The sequence below is a fragment of the Ornithodoros turicata genome, chromosome 9 (genome assembly GCF_037126465.1).
Source record: "Ornithodoros turicata isolate Travis chromosome 9, ASM3712646v1, whole genome shotgun sequence".
Taxonomy (NCBI): Eukaryota; Metazoa; Arthropoda; class Arachnida; order Ixodida; family Argasidae; genus Ornithodoros; species Ornithodoros turicata.
Genome location: NC_088209.1, coordinates 1,080,424 through 1,100,144, shown reverse-complemented (window position 1 = coordinate 1,100,144; position 19,721 = coordinate 1,080,424). Strand labels below are relative to the sequence as shown.

Below are 19,721 nucleotides of genomic sequence, written 5' to 3'. Positions count from 1 at the left end.
AAGTTCAATATTGTCGTGCAAGGTCTGATGTATCATCACTTATTGAAACTCAACAAACATATCAATTGTGGTGGGCCACCGGACGATTTTCATCTAATACTCTCTTGTACGCCATTCAAGAATCTTCATACAGAGAAAGGAAGCATCAATAAGAGACTGTGCAAGTTCGTCGCAACAAAGTGCAAGTTGTTGAAGCAATACAAACACGGCGACAACATATCACCTGCGTTAATCAACGCTGGATTCAAGCGCCCAATAATCAGAATAAATTACTTGATGTCTTCGGAATTCATCAATCAAGACAACAAACGAAAACTTCGGAGTTTGGAATAGAACTGTAATTTATCGAAATAAACAAGTGTATAATTGAAATAATAATTGTATTCTTTGTCATCATTCTAATGTATTCTACACAGCGCAACGAAAACAGCTTATGACTAGATTGCTAAGGAGACACTACATACAAGGATCTTCGCATGGAATCAGCGCCGGCAATCAAAGAGATTTTTTTACACGACCACACTCTATACAACACCGACACCCGAAGGAAAGAATTGTAGAAGAATCGATAATAGAAATTTAGAGACATGTTACATCAATCTTTGTTTACAAAGAGGATCACTAATATTTTGCGAAAGCTTATTTTACGAATTAAATTGCACAGTGTATATATTTTCTCAGACTATTGGGCAGTTGACAATACTATATTGAAAGGAATCTATTATCAAATGACGCGATGCAAGTGATGGACATGCATGACGCGCTAGCGGAGTCTACAATTCTAATCATCATAACATGCGGCACACAATTCCAATAAGATTTTGGGAGAATCGAATCACGCAACTGTCATCAGAAATACTTAACCAATGAAGATGTGCACTATCCATAAGATATGTAATTATAATAAGTAAATATTCCTTTTGCAAACTTAACCAAAGCAGCACCCATAAATAGAGCTCCAATTCACAGAATGTACCCAAGGTTTTTAATTAGCCATACTGAAAAACTATGAGTCTGTTCATTATGTCACGACATATGAGGCACTACAAATGGGAATGGCATACTTTAATTTTAGGAGATTTTAGCTCATAATGAAACAAAACGCAAACTGCAACACCAAAGGTTCTTGTTTAAATTTTCAAAGTCAAAACTGTATACTCTTTCTTACAATTTTTTAATATATAGATTAAAAAGCTGTCTATATAGTCACACATTGTATACAATATATTTGTTTGTACATTAATTGCTAAAATTTATCAGATCACATTCCGGAGCAGTGGTGACTATCGGTAAGTGTTTAATTTGAACTGCTGCCGCAATTTACGAACTGAGTTGTAGAAAGTGTAATTTCACGGCTTTGGCTGGCTCACTTTGATACGCGAAGGTTTTGAGAACTCTTTCACGACGACAAAGAATTTAATCGAGCGTATTGATATTTTCTATACACTCTATAATGTAATGTGAATTCTCCATGACGCGGATAGTAAAAGTTACGAATATTTTTTTCGAATAAAATTTACTTAAAACTCGGAGAAAGGGTCATCCGCGTCATCCGCGCTCACGCAGCCCTCCGGCCACGCTCCGCCCACCGCAGCAGCCCTCTACCCGAGCGTCGCCTGTCGCACACGGGAAAAAGTCGCGAAAAAATTCGGCGCAGATTGAAAAATGAGGAAAGAAGTTGGCCCACTTTGATAAGAGATACCTCTTCAATGCCATTGAGTCATATCCATATGGAATCTGTGAAATTGGTAATGAGTAAGTATGTTCTTTATTATGTGTGTTGTGTTTCTTCTATTACAGGTTGTGAAGGTTTTTCGGTCGGGTTTTTCTCCTTCACCTGATTGGCATCACAATTCCCAGCACTGGCTTTACAATTGGCAACTTGATTGGCATTAATAAATATATTTTCACTTGTACTTTTTGTGTATGACCCTTCTTTGCATGTCTCTGCATGTAAACCGCTCACCTGTTGTATCGGAAAATATGTGAAGTCGGCCCACGTATGGCCAAAGAAGTCTGCCCAGGCTGAAAAATACGCTACGATGAGCGCACGCGCAGCCCTCCCCCGCCGATAAGCGCGCGGACAACCCTCCGCACTGGCGCCGCACGGGGAAAAATACGCGAAGGACTCAGGGGCCCACGACACAGGGGTCAGGGGTCTATGTCTCTGAATCGCCATGTCTGTGACTCGGCAAGGCCAATTACTACTGTCGACCTCATAGGGAACTGTGCCGACATTCGTCTTAAAGCTGATATGAAACACCAGGGAAAATGCCAAGACAGCACAGCCGGCGCTCGGATTGGGACCCCCGGATGACGTCCCAGTGTCGGCGTCGAACGCCATCATCGCGCAGTCTGTAGACTACGGGAACCGTAAATTAAGCGTGCATCAGTTAGGCAAAGTGCCAATGAGCTGCTTGGCACAGAAAATACAATGGGATAAAACGGGAGTGTCGTGCACAAAAGGCAGGTAGAGAGGGGGACGGCGCTAAGAAAAATAATTACCTTCCTTATACCTTTCCCACTACATGAGTTTCTTGTGAGCGTTCCAGAGGCATCTCTTCGTTGAAATAAAAGACGTCTTTACCTGACAACAATATAAAAGGAACGGGAGTCATCCGTTCATGATTTGTGTGCGAAATATTTTGCAATTTACTGTTATTTTGTCAAGATGGCCAACAACGCGCTGTGATTGGTTCCAATCATCGCCGGAGATGATTTGTGGAGACACGTTGTCACGTCTTCTGAGAAGGGGATGGAAAGCGCCCTTCGCTCATAAATCATAAACGACTGACGTTCCTTTGATGTGGGTGTCAAGGTAACGACATATTTCGTTCCGCCAGGAGGGGACAGCTTGTCTTGCCCCAACGTGGGTTGAGTCTCTGTTTGCGAAGGAATTGAACAAAAATAAAAATGAAGCTTTCTTTAACACATGTACTAGTCGGTATCCTACCTCGCACTCGTCCAAGTCCAGAGCTTACACACACATTCGAGATATTCCTGGAACAGGAATATTACACCTTACAGACAAGTACTTATATTACTCGTTTGGGACCATAATATGCGCCCCATTAGTGATAACATAAAAGCAAGTTACAACCTACGTGAGTGTTTTATTCGTCGTACAACTGCTGGGACCCCAGTTCTATTCAGTAATGATGGTACTTCCAGCGCTCATGCTCATTATATTCTTTCATTGCTCTCACCACGTTATAGGGGATCACGATGCCGTCCTCGGGGGGCTATTACAGCAGCCAATTACAGAGCGTGACGAAAAGTTCAAACAGCTGCTGTACTTGATGCGCAAGAGTTGAGTTACTGAACGTTTCGGAAACTCTTGCTTGGGTACTTTTTATCTATATATATATTTCTTTTCTTTTTTTTTTTTTGCACTGAAAGCACGATTCGACACCTGTGAAACAGACTGCCCTAGGTGACAAAACAAACAAACGAAAAACACGCATATATCACTCGGGCTTTGAGCTCGAGGGGGTGATAACACCTGTGTGATTCACAGTATACGCTTCTCCACCTTACAAGATGGCAAAGCGCCTGATCGTTTTGTTTCTTGCTGTCTGTACAATCGGTAAGTATCTGCGTAGGATCCTGCTTCAGTAGTGACACCACGATAGAGAGTTTTAGGGCATCGTACGCTATCGCCTTAACGTATGTGGGGGATACTGTTCATGGTTCTGCGCACGCGCAAAACAAAAGAGGGGCGCGAGCATTGCGTTGAGACAACACGCCATCCCCTATGTACGCAAAGGCGATAAAGCACTAAAACTCTCTAATAGTGAGCTTTTGTATATCGCACGTTGTCGCCTCTGCGTACGTAGGGGATAGCGTTGGTGGTTCTGCGCACGCGCAAATCATAAAGGGAGGTTCGTGCAGTGCGCAGAATCACCACGCTATTCGCGAGGAGAGCATGTCATATTGCCACCATGCGCCGTTTAACGCAAATCATCAACAGTGTGGATTGACCCGGGCAATTTGCATCGCGTGTTTTGCTTTCGGTGCCTTTTGGTACCTTTTCGGTACCTCTGCTTTTTGGTCATTGGCATTAACATTGGAACAGAAAATGAACTCTCTGTGAGAGGTAAGACACTATCTGTGGACATACGAAAGGCAATTTTATCGTCAACGCGATAATAACGCGTCCTTTTGAAGGTACGAAATGTAACATAGTAGCAGTTGTTTGTGCAGAACATCTATACGTGTACAACGAAGTTGATGCGCGTGAGTTGTGTTCGGTCTCGTGCACTCTTAATCCGGAGACGCGTAAATGCCGCGTGACGCTATTTTTCTCCGTCATTTTTAATATCAGCGTCGATATCTGCATCGCCGAGCAGAGGTTCAGCGTCATATCACCAAAGGCAATGGGGTGCTAAGCGACATCGGCGTGTGACGCCAGGGGCGCAAAGCTGAAGTAGAAATCTATGGGTGGTTTGCAACTTCCTGTCAAAATGACGTAAGGGAAGTTGCAATGTCACGTGGATTTACGCTTCCGGTCCGAAGTTCTGCTGGAGTCTTATAGAGTAAGTGCGATTTTCAACCTAAAAATAAGCTAATGTTCCGGGCGTAAATGCACTAATTCTGCGGAAAAGGGACATATAATGTATCGCGTACCCCTGGATCCCGCGCCTTTGGAAAAATGTTGTCAACGTAAACGAAAATTGAACTAAAGGGTGTAGGCACTTGTCACCAAATGCCGTGCTGTGTACTTATCACGTTGAATTGTGCGTGGCTGTGATAAGATTATCAACTCATAATATGAATAGAATATTACTAAAGCCACAGCTTCTTCCCAGACTTAGAGAAAACGATTACATGCGTACTATCGTCAGAGTGCCGAAGATTGCAGCGTAAAATAGTGCCTACACATTTTGTTGTGCCATATCTGAAATGTTGTCTGTTATCTTTGTTATTTGAAGCGTCAAATTGACCGCATCGTAAGAGAACATTTCCCGCAGCAAAAGATTGCGATTTTGAAGCGCACGCCGAACGAAACCGAAACATGCACGATGTGTTACGAAATATTATGTTTGTCGCAAGAAAAGTACGTGCGAAGTATTTGTTACAGTACCTTACTTCTTTGGGGTGGGCAGGCATTCCCAGGAAAACTCATCTTGGTTGTCTTTTAAGCCAGATGGTATAAGTTTTGCTTTGCTCCAATTGAGCGCAATTTCGGACCGGAAGTTCGAAGACCCAGCATGCGTAGCGCCACTTCTCAACTTGAAAACCACCCATTGTAGCTGAAAACTCACGTGACCTCCGGAGCTGCATCAATCACTGAGGACTAGCCGCCCTTTTTTTTCTTTTTTCATTATGTCGCGAATGACGTAAATGACGTGCATTCCGTTTCTCTGTCACTACTTTCCTCCTCTCTTCTCTGCTTCCCGTCGTCTTTGTTGTTCCTTTTTTATTCCATTCACTATTTTTTCGGTTCGCGTTTGTCGGAATGCAGTGGAAGTTGCAATAATACGACGGAGCCTTGGTTGTTTTTGTCACGTGAAGTATTTTATTGTGCGACATACGCTTATGCAAGCAAGACGTGCACAGCATGACTGCGGTAACGAAAACAACATGACATTAATATTGCTCCGGAATTTGCTTGAAGAAGCCTGATAACGTCGGGCTGCCTCTGGCAAGGACTGCTACTGGGGATCTGGAGCTCACTGGGTGCAAGATGAAAAAAAAAATTGGAATCAGAATTGAAAGAAAAAGAAATTGGTATCAGATATACAGCCATGCATGTGAAAGTCGCAATCTAAATAAAAAGAAGATGCTATAGAACGCGAAAAATAAGAACGGTAGTGGGGTTGGGAGAAGCCTGCAGCCATGGGGTGTGATGAGCGACCTTAGTACAAAAGATACCTTTTAGTGCGCTACTTCACAACAGGCCGAACAGCCTGACAAACTTAGCGTTGGCGCTACGTACAGAACAGATACTAAGTCAACGTCGGGCGAAATCACCGAGAATCAGACTTAGAGTAGCGTCATACCTTTATACAGTACGACGTGAGCGGGTATTTAACCATAATATTTAATTGATACTGTTTCACGAGAAGAAATCTAGTCTACCATCGTATCTGCAAACCTACGCTGTCTGTCTCGGTCACAGCGTACTCCGGTCCCGATTTATGGTAACTGTTAAGCAACTTATTCACAATTGACGAAGTGAATGCGGTGTTGTAAGGCAACAACCAATGACAGATGACTTACTTGTCGGCAGTCGTTGACCGGGTATCTGGTACGAGGCGTTCGGACGCTCGAACAGTTTCTACACCAAGAAGCAGAGCGGAAATGTTGCGCAGGCCACTTCCCTGGCAGCTGTGACTGTTCGAGGACACTCACATGCATGATACAGCTTGCGTTTTACAGGAAAAATCAGAACTCATAGCTCATAGTCCAACGCAACCGCTACACAACACGAGCCGTCCGAAACGGACATCGGCGATTCCGTGCACGCAGGCAGGGATGGCACACTCCCATTGATCGCAATGGGGACGTTTTTCGGGCAGCAGCAGCGCCAAATACGACCCCAGTGGTTGCAAGACCAATTCTGCGCATGTGAATTCGCTATGAGTTTGGATAAGGCGGCTGGTACCGCATTCGTCTGAGGACGCTGTTTTTCATGCTTATCCAACATGGCGGAGCGCTCTGCGGGCTCTCCGGTGCTCCAGTTCTGTGCCTTTCATTAATTATTCTACTGGTTTACGAGACGGACGTCAGAAAGTGACAAACACAGATATTGGAACGGAAACACAGTATTCATCAAGCTTATTCATAGATATGCAAATATGATGTCACTACTTTTCTCGAAATCGCTGCATAGGCGTTGCAAAAAAGTATAATTACATAGTTAACAAACACATCACAGATCAGCAAGTCTCTTCTGGAGGAGGTATGCTTCGTGACTTGCTTTCCAGTATCATGAAGCTTGGCTTTCAGGCGGTCTTTATATATTTGCAAGGTTCTTTGGCATGTCAATATGGATTTCCGTACGTACACAACGCTTCCGGGAAAGCAGTTTCGATGCTCTGCACCTCGAAGGACCTGAAAATAATAATCGATCAAATGTGAATCCTGCAATTCCGGTTTCCGCACGTACTAACTACCTTCGCAGAGATACGAGTATTCTTATTCTTACCAGTGCGATTTTGCTTGGCGTATATCCGGAACTGGTGTCTATCACAACTGTGCAATACAAAATCGCATAAGAGTTCACGCACCCACCCAAGCACATTCATCATAACTCGTAATATTTCTACGGTTGCTTACTTTGAAAGATACAGGTTGATACAAAGCGCACACTAACGCACCAGCTTCCGCCTTCCACTGCTGTCACTCCAACGGTCAACGTTCAAAGCTCGCGCCCAAAGTTTCGGATTGCTTGCTGGTGGTTGAAGGAATGTGACCACGTGACACACATATTCTAAATCGAAGAGAACGAGTTTACTCAAAGAAACGTAGGCTCGCACTTTGTTCAGTTGTTGGAGAAGAAGTACACCTATTAAGTCGTGTTTTGTTTTCGTGATGAAGAAGTCTTGCGAAGTGATGGCGCCCCAATCAATACTACCGTGGCGACATACTTGGCGCGGCCGCGAAACTCTCGAAGTGGCCCTCCTGTGACGCAGGTTCCAACCGGCATGGCCGCCGCGCTGTCGCCAGTTTGAGCGGCCCAAATTTGAAAACGGCCAATTATCGCTCAGAAAACGAACTCATCCTCATGGAAACCAATCAGTAATCACTAGCCACCGGATGTCTCCATGACGTTCAATTTATGACGTTTTCTGACGTTCGATGACGTGAAACGCATGAAGCGCCTCACTTTATCCCGCAAAGGAACTGGCGAGTTTCGGGCCCTTGGTGTCGCCTTTGAAACTAACGCCGAAGCTTGGTGGCTTGGTGGAGAGAGGGAGAGGGCGCGTTCTGGCTTGTTGGCATGCATCCAGCGCGTGCTCGGCGTATGTTCTTTGGGAAGCGGAACTTTTGGAGGTTCACAACAGGGGGCTCGGACTCGCTCAAAAAAGCGTGACCACACGGGAGCTGCCATCCGTTGGTCATGGAAGGCGTTGCCTTGCGTTGGCTGCTTCATTCCGCTAAACTTGACGTGCTCGTTTTCCTAAATTCATCACATGTTATCTAAATTCGGCGTACTATGCGCGTATCTCTACGTATTCGTTAAACAAATAAGCAGTGAATATTTTCCCGCTACATCACGTGCTTGTGTGCTGTCGTTCGTTCGTCACTTTATTACTTATTATGTATCGCGAAACTTGACAGACCAGAGCATGGAATGGCGGGCGGTTTCGTTTTTGCCATTTCTGGTTCCCGTTGGTTCTCAGAGCAGCATGCAAATGGCGGTTTGCTGTGTGTATTCATCTTTGTAATTCTGTTGCCTTCGGAAATACATGGCTACATTCGTTACGACGGGTAACGATTTATTGATTTCGCTCGCAAAGCATACAAACGCCACTTCAACATGTCATAGGCGGTAAACATCTTCATCTGTGTCGGTGGAAAGCAAATGGGTTGGCGGTGTCGCAGGTAATCACATAGATACGATTCACCTTTAACCGTTTACCTTGTGATTCCGATAGCACTACTCAATTCTGCACGTATCCCGAAGATCCGTACGTACTCCACACAATTACACGGCTTGCCTCGCTTCCAACGGTGGACGTCGTTTCCTCTATCGGCCCTCCCCCCTCCCCCTGTTTGCCATCCCACGTGACTCAACAGGGTTGGCAACGTACGGAGCAGCTCCGTTGTTGTTAGGGGGCTGAAATTCGTCCACTAACGCTGTCCATGAGCAACGGATGGCTGCGCCCTGGCGGTCACGCTCGGGGATAGGAGAATCCCAACAACAACTTTATTTTCGACCTTGGAGAGTGGGGAGTTTCATCGCCACAGGCGATACTCTACCCCATTGCTGGATGGAATGGGGGGAATAAAATAACGAGCCCCTTCACAATAACGATCGAAGTCCGATGGTGTCCAGAAATGTCAGAAGAGCTTTGAGCGCAGAGCGTTGCTGTGCTGGATTGGGCCAGGGACCAAGCAATTTCGAGAGGGAGAAAGGGCGAGAGTCCAGCTGACGAAGAGACTCGGAGAGTGTGGTTCGGGAAGGTTCGTAGTGAGGGCAATGAAGAAGAATGTGCTCCAGATCCTCAAGAGCACCACAGTGGCAGCAGGTGGGAGAGTCAACTTGCCTCAAGCGGTAACGCCACTGAGCTGTAAAGGCCACATCGAGGCGCATTCGGTGGATTAATGCAGCATCTTGACGAGAGGTGTTTCGTGGCATGCGGAAAGCGAGCGTGGGATCAACTCTGTTCAACATAGAGGGGGAAGAATGTCGGTTGTCCGTTGGCGGGAAGCCAGGGGTGTCACTAGGCGTCGCAGAATGGAACCGCGGTCTCCTCTCAGCAGAACAATACGGGTCCGTTTCCGATACGAGAGTGCTGCTTCTGCGGCGCTGTCGGCCTGCTCGTTCCCCACGACACCACAGTGGGCTGGAACCCACTGGAGAACTAGCCTGTGGCCTGCGGCGTAGATAGTGTGGTAAGCCATTAGCACGTCTGTGACTAGGGGTGCGGATGGGCCTCGTATGCCGGAATTTTCAATTGCTTGAAGGGCAGATTTGGAGTCTGTAAAGACTGCCCATTCCCGGGGTGGAAAATCAGCGATGTGTTGTAGAAAGAAAAGAATGGCATAGAGTTCCGCATCTGTGGAGGAGGTTGGATGTGAGAGGCGTCTTCCGTGCACGACGCATTCGGATGGAATGACGAAGGCTGAGGCGGACTTGTTGTTTCGGGATGCGCCATCAGTATATGCTGCCGTAAACGTAGAAAACTTCGCGTCTACCAGAGCATGAAAATGGGCTCGGAGGACTCGAGAGGGGACCTGATCTCTTCTTTCCAGAAGGTTTGGGAGGCGTACAAAAGTGGGCGGTACCGGTAGAGACCAGGGGGCTTCCGGCGGTATAGTGTCCTTAGTTATGAAGCCAGTGAGAGTCTGGCGTGTCCTCTTCGCTACTCGATAGAAGTCGCTTTCAGGGCGGTATCGAATTTTCCTGAGTAGCGGGTGGCGGGGAATGTGAGCACGCAAACGGAGGTAGTGCCGAGCCGTTTCCCGTTCACGGAGAACTTCAATCGGGAGCTCACCAGCTTCAGCCAGTACTTGCCGTGTTTCAGCCATTCTGGGAACTCCGAGGCATCGACGAAGGCTTCGAGCAAACAGGGACCGAAGTGTATTTAATCAAGTTGTTGATATCCTGTGCAGAATAGGAAGGCTGTAAAGCACAGTTGCCCTCACCAATGCCGCGTGAACCGCGAGCAGGGAACGCTGATCACAGCCCCATCCTGAGCCAGAAAGATGTTGAATTGCGGGGAGCCATCGCTGCACTTTAGTTTCAAGATGTTTAATGTGCCGAGCCCAGCGCAAGTCCGAGTCGATTACCACGCCAAGGAAGCGGTGAAAGCGTACCGGGTCAAGCTTCTTTAAGCCAAGCCAAAGAGGGAAATTGGCCATAGCTTTACGCGTGAAAGGGTGCTCGACACACTTTTCGGGTGAAAGGTCCATCCCGAGGTGCGTGAGGTACGTATGGATATTGTTTAAAGCGAGCTGCAGGCGGCGCTGGAGAGCCGGGCGTGATTTTCCTACTATCCAAAGGGCGACGTCATCTGCATAGGCGGAGAACGACACTTTGCGAGGAATTACTGATTGTAGGCCGGCCATCACCACGTTAAAGAGTGTCGGGCTGAGAATGCTTCCTTGGGGGACTCCTTGAGGAACAGGATGCTGAGGGCTTTGGCCTTGGGACGTACGGACAGCGACAGTTCGGTCCGTAAGGAAGTCTTGGAGCCAGATGAAGAGCCGACCGGATACTCCAAACGAGCGCAAGGCGTGCAGCACACAAATGTGCGAGACGGTATCATATGCGCGCTTGATGTCGAGGAAGACCGATCGGACGAGCCGTCGATGGGCTCGAGCATGTTGAACTGTGGAGACTAGGTCGAGAACTGGATCCATGGAGCTGCGGTGGCGACGAAATCCAGCCATTTCGTGAGGAAACGCACGTTGTTTTTCAAGCCACCAGTCGAGGCGATGCAAAACCATTCTCTCCATCAGTTTCCCCATACAGCTTGTCAGGCTCACCGGGCGAAAGGAGGATAGGGAATTTACGGGCTTGCCTGGTTTCAGGATGGGAACAACCAATGCCTCCTTCCATGTATGTGGTAAAGATCCTTGTTGCCAAGACGTATTATAGACATGAAGGAGAGCTTGGAGTGACCGCCCGTCAAGGTTTCGTAGGGCGGCATAGGTGATTTTATCGGGCCCAGGGGACGAGGCGGCGTTCACAAGCTTCAACGCTGCCTTTAGCTCGATTAGTGTGAAGTCGCGGTCCATAACTTCCGGGGGACGGGGCCAGTCGTGGTGAAGTTCAGCCGTCAAACTGTGGACAAAACTGCGGTGTAGGGGCGTGGTCGAGGCAGCCGCCGGAGTCGTTAGTACCACATAGAAGTCCGTCGCAAGCGTGTTTTCGTCTACACGCTGAGGAGAATCCCATTCACGACGCGCCAAGTACGTTTTCTAGAGCTTCCTATATTAACTCTATGGTTCAAAACGCTCGCATTCTCGACGTGTTTCGAAGGTGAGTGCAATTTCAGTTTCTGTAGGTTGGTGAACATCAGGGTTGTTAAAGTAACTAAGTTACAGTTACAGATACTCAGCTTCAAAAGTAATTAAGTTACGGTTAGAGTTACTGGCAGGAAACAAAAATACTGAGATACAGTTACGAATACCTTGGAAAAGTATCTGAGCACGGGTGGGGTTACTTTTTGCAATTCTGTACGCAGACCATATCTTTCGGCTTTGGCTAATAATAGGTGTCACTCTAAAGCCACAGAGACATCCCTTCTTGGATAATCGTACGTAATTGCAGGCAAAATACTGAAAGGAACGCCTAAACTGGGGTTAACAGAGACAGGGATAGGTGAGACGCTTAGAAACTTCGTCTTCGGCTCATAGCGGAGACATTTCAGCTCAAGATTCCCGATCTCCTTCGTTCCGATGAACTTAAACTGCTCTCGATGTTGTGGCCACGGTACCTCTGACAGAACGGAGGCAACTTTGCTTGGGCTGCTCGTAGTTACAACCTCACAGACGCCGTCCGCGCCAGAGGTGGCGTCGACGCCTCCAAGCTCGGCCAATCTCTTCACTACCGCCAAGGCCCCAAGGCCCCGAAAAGGGTGGCAAGGAACAAGGAATGTCACGTGCGAGTGCAAGGGCTTGCGTACGTGCAGCAAGGGCGAGGAGGAGTGGAGCTCGTGCCTGGTGTCGACTAGGGGGCCTTGACGGGTTGCTGCAGCTTCTCACTAGCATTGAGGATCCCTAGTGTGCGGTGTAGGCGCTCCCTTCGCGCCACCTCGTGCTCGGCGACGGTGTTTCGTCGTTTTTACTCAAACAATACTCAAAAAGACAGATACGAGTTACTGAAAAAAGTAATTAAGTTACAGTTAGAAATGCGTGTTTGAAAATGTATCTAATATTTCTTCAAGATACACAAACACACATCGATATGCATGTCGTTGAGCGGGCAGACTCGTCTGCAGGGTTCCTGCAATCCTCATCTGCAGAAGCAGCGTCGCTCTCGACACCCAGTCCGCCGTCGAGCAGGTGAAGCCGGAACAGGCGCCGGAACAGTTGAAGGAGTGTTCCTTAGTGAACTCCAGGAACCGATACGTCCAGCGGCCCCTGGTGCATCGCAGCTCCAATTGATTACACAGACTTAACATTCAAAGTAGATACTGGTACGGATGGCACAGCTATCCCGGCGGCAGCCTTGGGCTTAGAGCACGCTGCAATCCGTGCCACCTTTAAAGATAGTACCATATGGACGTATGCGGTCGAAAATCGATGAGGTGGGATGGATGAAGACGTAGTTGAGTTGGGAGGGTCGAACTACGCAGCAGGACATATACGTCACAAACCGTCTCCAGCACGCCCTTTTGGGCCGGCTTGCGATCGTAGAGCTTGGCGTCTTGGCGCATCTTCTAACAATTGAATACAGTCCAAGCGACGATCTGACTGCATCCAAGTATTCATCGATCTGTTCATTATCACTTCTCAGTTGGCCAGGCAGGACAGTAATGCTGCCGAATCAACTACAGTATTATTGAACATGTGCGGTATGCGATATCAAGGACTATTCCGTATGGCTATGACGTATGGCTATACGTACACAACGAAGTGGATGCGCTAGAGCTCCTTCGGCTTTCGTGGACACGTGACAAAGGGTCTTTTGGTTTGGCTGCAGCGGCCTGAGTGGCCGTCACTTTACTTGTTCCGTCTCGGACCACGCCCGTTAGCTTGGTATTCGTTTCGTGCATAAATGACAGTCACCGTGGATATTCTTCCTCTCAATGCATTCCCCGAAGCCTTTACCCCAAGAAGCACACGAATACTGGCCCAATATTGGACCAATGTGGACTGCCAGGTAGGCCAATAGTGGACCAACATGAAAGGTGCAACAAGGCTCCTGATTGGACCAATATTGGCTGCCTACATTGGCAAGCCCGTATTGCGCCAATTTTTCTGAAACTATATGTGACGAAGACGCAAGATGCAGGATGGCTAGTCCTCTCAAGATTGTCGTGTTGTTCGTATGTGTTTGTAGTGGCACGGCATTCCAAGGAAGATGAGGGATGCCGTGTGCGCACGCACCACTCGCACCCAAGCTTGCAGTATTCCTCGTTCACCAGCAACGTCAGTCGCGTCGCCGTGAGACTACCGCCATTTTGGCCTGCGAACCCTACGATCTGGTCCGTACAGGTCGAATGCCAATTCTAACTGGCTGGCATCACCACGCAAGCGACGAAGTATCAGCACGTCGTCTCCGTCCTTCCACCCGAGGTAGCTTCTGATGTGACCGACATTCTCTGCGCTCCGTCGGGCCCTACGCCCTACGACACACTTAAGGCTGCTATCATTCAGCGCACCATGGCATCCGACCGGAAGCGTGTCCAACAGCTTCTCTCCGCTTAAGATCTCGGAGACCGGCGACCATCCCAATTTCTACTGGACGATTCCATTTGGACGGTTCCCGCTGGACCGAGCACCTGCCACTGGTGCTCCTCGGAATAAGAGCTGCCGTGAAGCACGACCTCGGCTGCTCGTCAGCAGAGCTTGTGTACGGCACGTCCATCCGGCTTCCTGCCGACATTTTCAACCATCGGCCATCCTCGCAACAATCACCCCTAGCCCCATCAGACTACGTCCAACGCTTAAAGGCTGCTCTCTCCCGGCTGCTCCCAATGCCTACGAGAGCTGTTTCCTCCTCCTCCCCGTACGTCGCCGAGGACCTCACCAGCTCCTCCCACGTATTCCTGCGCACCGACTCCATCCGGCGCTCTCTCCAGCCCCCTTATTCCGGCCCCCACAAGGTCATCCACCGGGGTGCAAAAGCCTTTGCCATCGACGTCAACGGTCGCGAGGTAGTCGTGTCGATCGACCGGCTTAAACCCGCTTACGTGGAAGCAACCAGCTCTGGCTTTTGTCATCCCACCCTCCTTCCGCCAGATGTCCCCCATGAGCCAGACCGCCGGCTGCCCAAAACTGTCACCTGGGCCGACTCTAGGACACCGGTCATTTCCTTCACCTGTTCATCTTTCACGCTTCACCCATCTTGAAGGGGGGGGGGGAGTAGCTGCAGTGGCACGGCATCCCAAGGAAGATGAGGGGTGCCGTGTGCGCACGCACCACTCGCACCCAAGCTTCGCTCCACCGCCATTAAATCATTCTCATGCCAACCGTCAGCCTGTGTGGTTGTCCTTTCATTATCCCTCGTCGCGACAACCCACATGTTCCTATGTGTTTAGAGGGCGTGTGTCAAGCGTGGGCGAGCTAGTAAGTCTCGCAAGGTTAGGAATATGTTGACTCCATTGTATTTCGCCACAAAAAAGCCCTCGAAAATTCGCAAAGACTGAAGTAACTCTTACTTTATATTCAGTGGTGCATCCAGCTCCAGAGAAAGCAATATTAAAAAATTGTGCAAGATGAGTACGAATGAGAAAATACGTACAAGGGGAATTATGCAATATCTTCGAGCTGACTTCAACTGCAACGTCACAGCGAAAGTTAAAATAAGATTCCAGCCAAGTACAAAGTTGACTGGATGGTTACGCAAGTGTAACGCGACGTCAGCAGTGTGTGAATCAACGTTTAATGTTTCCTATAATGGTTATAATGGTTGAGAAATGGTTCATCATCATAAGCTGTCTGTCACTCAGCTCTGTCGTGCCTTGGTAAGAAGTGATGGGCAGTACTTCAAGTACCAAGTACTCAAGTAGTACTTTTTAAGTACATTTCTGAGTGCTTGTACTGTGACGGCCATTTTGTCGTGCTGATCGTCGGAATCATAGGAAAGCTATTTTGGGGAACTTTCCCAGCAGTTGAAAGGGACAGTGAAGGTCTCTTTCCTGGAAGTCTCAAGGCCAGACGCGAAAGTGGACCACGGGACAAAGACACCACCTGCTATATAAGCGGACGCCCAACAAAAGACGGCATCTTCGGAATCCTCCTGTGAGACAGTCCGCAAGGCTCCGCGCCGGAAGACTGCCTCTGCCGTGACCCACATCGTCCTCCATCGGCTCGCCTGCCAGCTCCCGGGCTTTGACGCTCTCCTGCCGTGTGTAGCCATCCTCCACGAACGCTTCTGTCCCAGTTCCTGGACCCAGACCACCAGCTTCGTCGCCAGTACGCTTCACATGAAGACAACGGACTTCAAGGCGGTGAGCTCCCACTAGCTTTGTGTTGGAATTCCGTGGCTTGACGCGTATAGATTGTGTCTCATTTCCCCTCTGTAAATACCTGTTGTATATAGCTCGGGATATTAAACCCATATTTATTTGCACTGTTGCTGTTCGGAGTTTTCCCTTACCTTGTGCTGAGTCCATCGATTTGTTTTGGCCGTGTACCGTCAGCCCCGTTAACAGGGCTACGTCACAGTACTTTACTTTATGCACATTTCGAATAGTGTACTCTGTACTGTACTTAAAGTACTTCTTCCCAGTATTTACCTATCAAGTACTGAAGTACCCAAACTTGGAATCCACACGAAAAATCACAAAAGAAGTATAAAAGATGCACGCTACTAAAAGTGCTAAAATATTAGCAAGAAAACGAAAACGCACAGATATGCGTGTTGTCTTCTTGCCATCATTGTTGCGCTTTTAGTGGGACGCAGTCCCAACAGTCCCATTCTAACATTTTACCAAAAACAATGTTTGTGCTTTTATATAGCATATTTGTTGAAGCATATCCATTGTTTAGAGTTTTTGAAATGTTGAAAAAGTACCAGCACCTCTAGGTTTATGTAAAACGAATAGAATGCAAATACGCACACACATTACGACACTAAACCGGCAGCACGATGACGTGGTCAATTGTCATTTCAGTTCTCCCAATGAATGGCTCAAGTGTTTTTCATATTGTTTCCCTTATTGGCCATTATAATAATCATTTTATATCAGACTGTGTGACTGGATTACATGACAAAGTAATGTAACAGCCTGCAAGACACACATGCTTTCAGGTTTACATTTTACGTTGCTTTAATTCGTCACATGGGTTACATTGCTGCAGATCACAGCCATATAAAAATGAAGGCTTACATTGTGCTTCATCTTTTTTGATTTTCTTCAGATTGTTTTTCTAAATACGTGGTATTTCAGAAAATAGCAAGGAATGCCCAGAAATGTGTAATCTCTGTTGACTTGTGCTCTTTTTCCCCTGAAATGTCCTAGCCTGTTAATTATAGCCGAAGATTAGCACCGGAACATCACACTAGGCAGGTGATCTTGGATCAGTCAGGGAGGTATAATAGTATTTTGCATAATCACAGCCCAGCTGATTGATTGCATCTCTACATGTAGCTGCAAACTATGTCACGTGATTAAGTTCATATTCACGGCTTAGCACTTAAACTAGGACTTCATGGCTTCATAGCATTTGTCAAGAATGCTGTCTAAAGCTTTTGATAAAAAAGCAAGACTACTAAACAGTGAGGTGCAGAGTGACACAAATTAAATTAGGAGTGTACTTGATGAGTGCTTGAAGTACTTTGCCTAGTCCTTTGTACATTACATGAGGTACATTTGGGACTGGGTACTTTGTACCCAAGTACTTGGTACTCTACTTTAAGTACAATTTTGAGGTACCTTGAGCATCACTTTTCGTAAGTGACGCTGTAAAATGACAACATCGTCCAGATTTCGAAAGATAGATAGCGCGCAAATTGAGAGAGAGCCGGGAAATTTTGAAACGTCATAGAGGAATAAATATTTGTGTCATTTTACGTTGTGGTTCTGCTTGACGGCTAACAACTTGTGAACTTACATAACACTTCGTGCCGTTCCCAATAAGCGTAGCACGTCAATGGCGGTCGACGAGGGCAGACCGAGGTGCATTTCCAATCTCCGTAACAAGTTTCAGAAACCTACCGGAAGAACATGAGGGAACTGATGTTCTGAGGCTGGAACGACATAGAAGGGACAAACACATACAAAGCCTCAATTTGCCTAAGAAATTAACGATGAAGGATGAAAGTCACTGAAAAGGTTAGCCAGCTGTAGGAGTCGAACCCACATCTTTTGGATTGCCGGTCCAGGGCTCTACCAATTGAGCTAAGCTAACACGCCTTCTCAGCCACTTCCAGGGTGCGTCAACTGAAGGGACAAACCAGCCACTCTCTCTCACTTATCCTCCTTTCACTCTTACATTTTTGCTCACTCATACACACACAGGGGCGTCGGAACAGGGGGAGCAGGGGGAGCGGCTGCTCCCCTTCATTTACAAATGAGGTAGCACGGCTCCCCCAGTCAAAGGCCACTGCCACAGGGCGACAAGTTCTTGCGCGAATTTTCGTTTAAACCACTTTTTTTTACGAGTTAAGTTTGAGAAGAGTTAAATAATTTTTTAATAATTGGGTGTTTACGTCGCGAGACAACTGAGATCATGAGCGACGCCACAGCGGTCGGTCTGTGGATTGCTTTTGCCCACCTGAGGGTTCTTTAACGTGCGATGAAAGCTCATCACACGGCACCCCCTATTTAACGTCCCTCGCGGAAGACGGCGTGTCTAAGCAACTTGTACCCTGCCACCAAGTTGCTGGCGTCCTCGGCCGGGTTCGAACCCGCGATCTCGGGATCAGAAGGCGAACACGCTACCGAAGAGTTAAAGACAACTGGCAATGAAATCTTCGTTCCGTACCGCGGCTCCCACTCAGACATGCATATCATGTTCCTTCTGTTGCGTCTTCCATTATTGGAGCTGCTGCGCTGGCAACAAGCTAAAAAAAATATCCTTGACTGCAAAAAAAGAAAAAGAAACCGGGCTCTCGCGGCTAGTAGCGCTCGTTTATCTTTGTTTGTTTGTGAAGTATGTGTAAAAGATGTGTAAATTATGTTTGTAATTATATTACCGTTATCTTCTCACTGACATATTCATACACATTACTTCTGCAATGTTCGTTTAGGTCTGCTGTACAAGTATGCACAGGTCGTAATATGTCTGGAGCAAGTTTTGACATTCTGTTCCACCCCTGCATCGCCTACATGGTCCCTCAAGGCGAACAAACAAAGAAGATAATGATGACGATGTTAATGATAGCTTTTTTTTCGCTCCCCCAGTGAAAAAATTGTTCCGACGCCACTGTACACACATTCATACGACGGGAACGACGCAGGCGGCAATTGTTGAACATGAGGGAACTGATGTTCTGAGGCTGGAACGACATAGAAGGGACAAACACATACAAAGCCTCAATTTGCCTAAGAAATTAACGATGAAGGATGAAAGTCACTGAAAAGGTTAGCCAGCTGTAGGAGTCGAACCCACATCTTCTGGATTGCCGGTCCAGGGCTCTACCAATTGAGCTAAGCTAACTTTTTTTTTCTTTTCCACCTTTTATTAACAAAACACACAAGTGCACACAACTACAGGTACGTCACACGGTCGCAACGCCGTGGGCCATTACAAAACGTCTAAAGAGGAAGCTGAAGACCTTTCGAATTTGTACATACGATTTTACAAGTACGTAAGGGCATCAGACAATGTTTCTAACCAATCTGGCAGCTCTAAACATCGCATAAGGCACAGCTTAAGTTGAGATATTTCTATCTTAAAGTATTTCATAGGAGGCATTAACGGTTCCTCGTTCCTGTCAGCCATACGAAGTTTCCACAGACAGTACAAGGCTATAAGCATGACAATATCGTACCTGACTGTTTCCCTCGGGTGTAATGGGAGAAACCGTATGGTGTGTGGGTTAAGCCGAAGTCGAGTTTTGAAAACTTTATACTGGAGATCGTCCCAGAAGAACTGGGCTTCTGTGCAGTCTAAGAAAAGGTGATCATGCGTTTCAGGAACTTTGCAGAACCTGCAGTCTGCCGACCAGGGCACGTATATGCCCTTCTGCGCGAGCCATGCCTTGACAGGTAGTGTTGACGTATGAAGTTTGTAAAAGAATGTCTTCATGTTTGGTTTGATTGGCATCCTTTGGACTCGAACCAAAACATCCCTGCCTGGCCAAGTGGGTGGAATATCTCGATAGACAGGCACAGGGAACAATGTATCGATCAAGTGGGCCGCCAGCGTTTTCTTGTTGACAGACAAGAGGTATTCAATTGTAAACCTGGCTTTCAAAAACAGCATGCACT

General features: G+C 47.3%; 1 long non-coding RNA gene across 1 annotated transcript in view; it reads left to right on the top strand.

Annotated features, from left to right (window-relative positions):
- The first annotated feature begins 3,471 nt into the window (after positions 1-3,471).
- Positions 3,472-19,721, top strand: part of LOC135369177 (uncharacterized) — a 113,087-nt gene continuing 96,837 nt past the window's right edge. The window contains exon 1 of the long non-coding RNA XR_010414950.1: positions 3,472-3,586. This is a non-coding gene — a long non-coding RNA (uncharacterized LOC135369177). The remainder of the gene's footprint in view (positions 3,587-19,721) is intronic.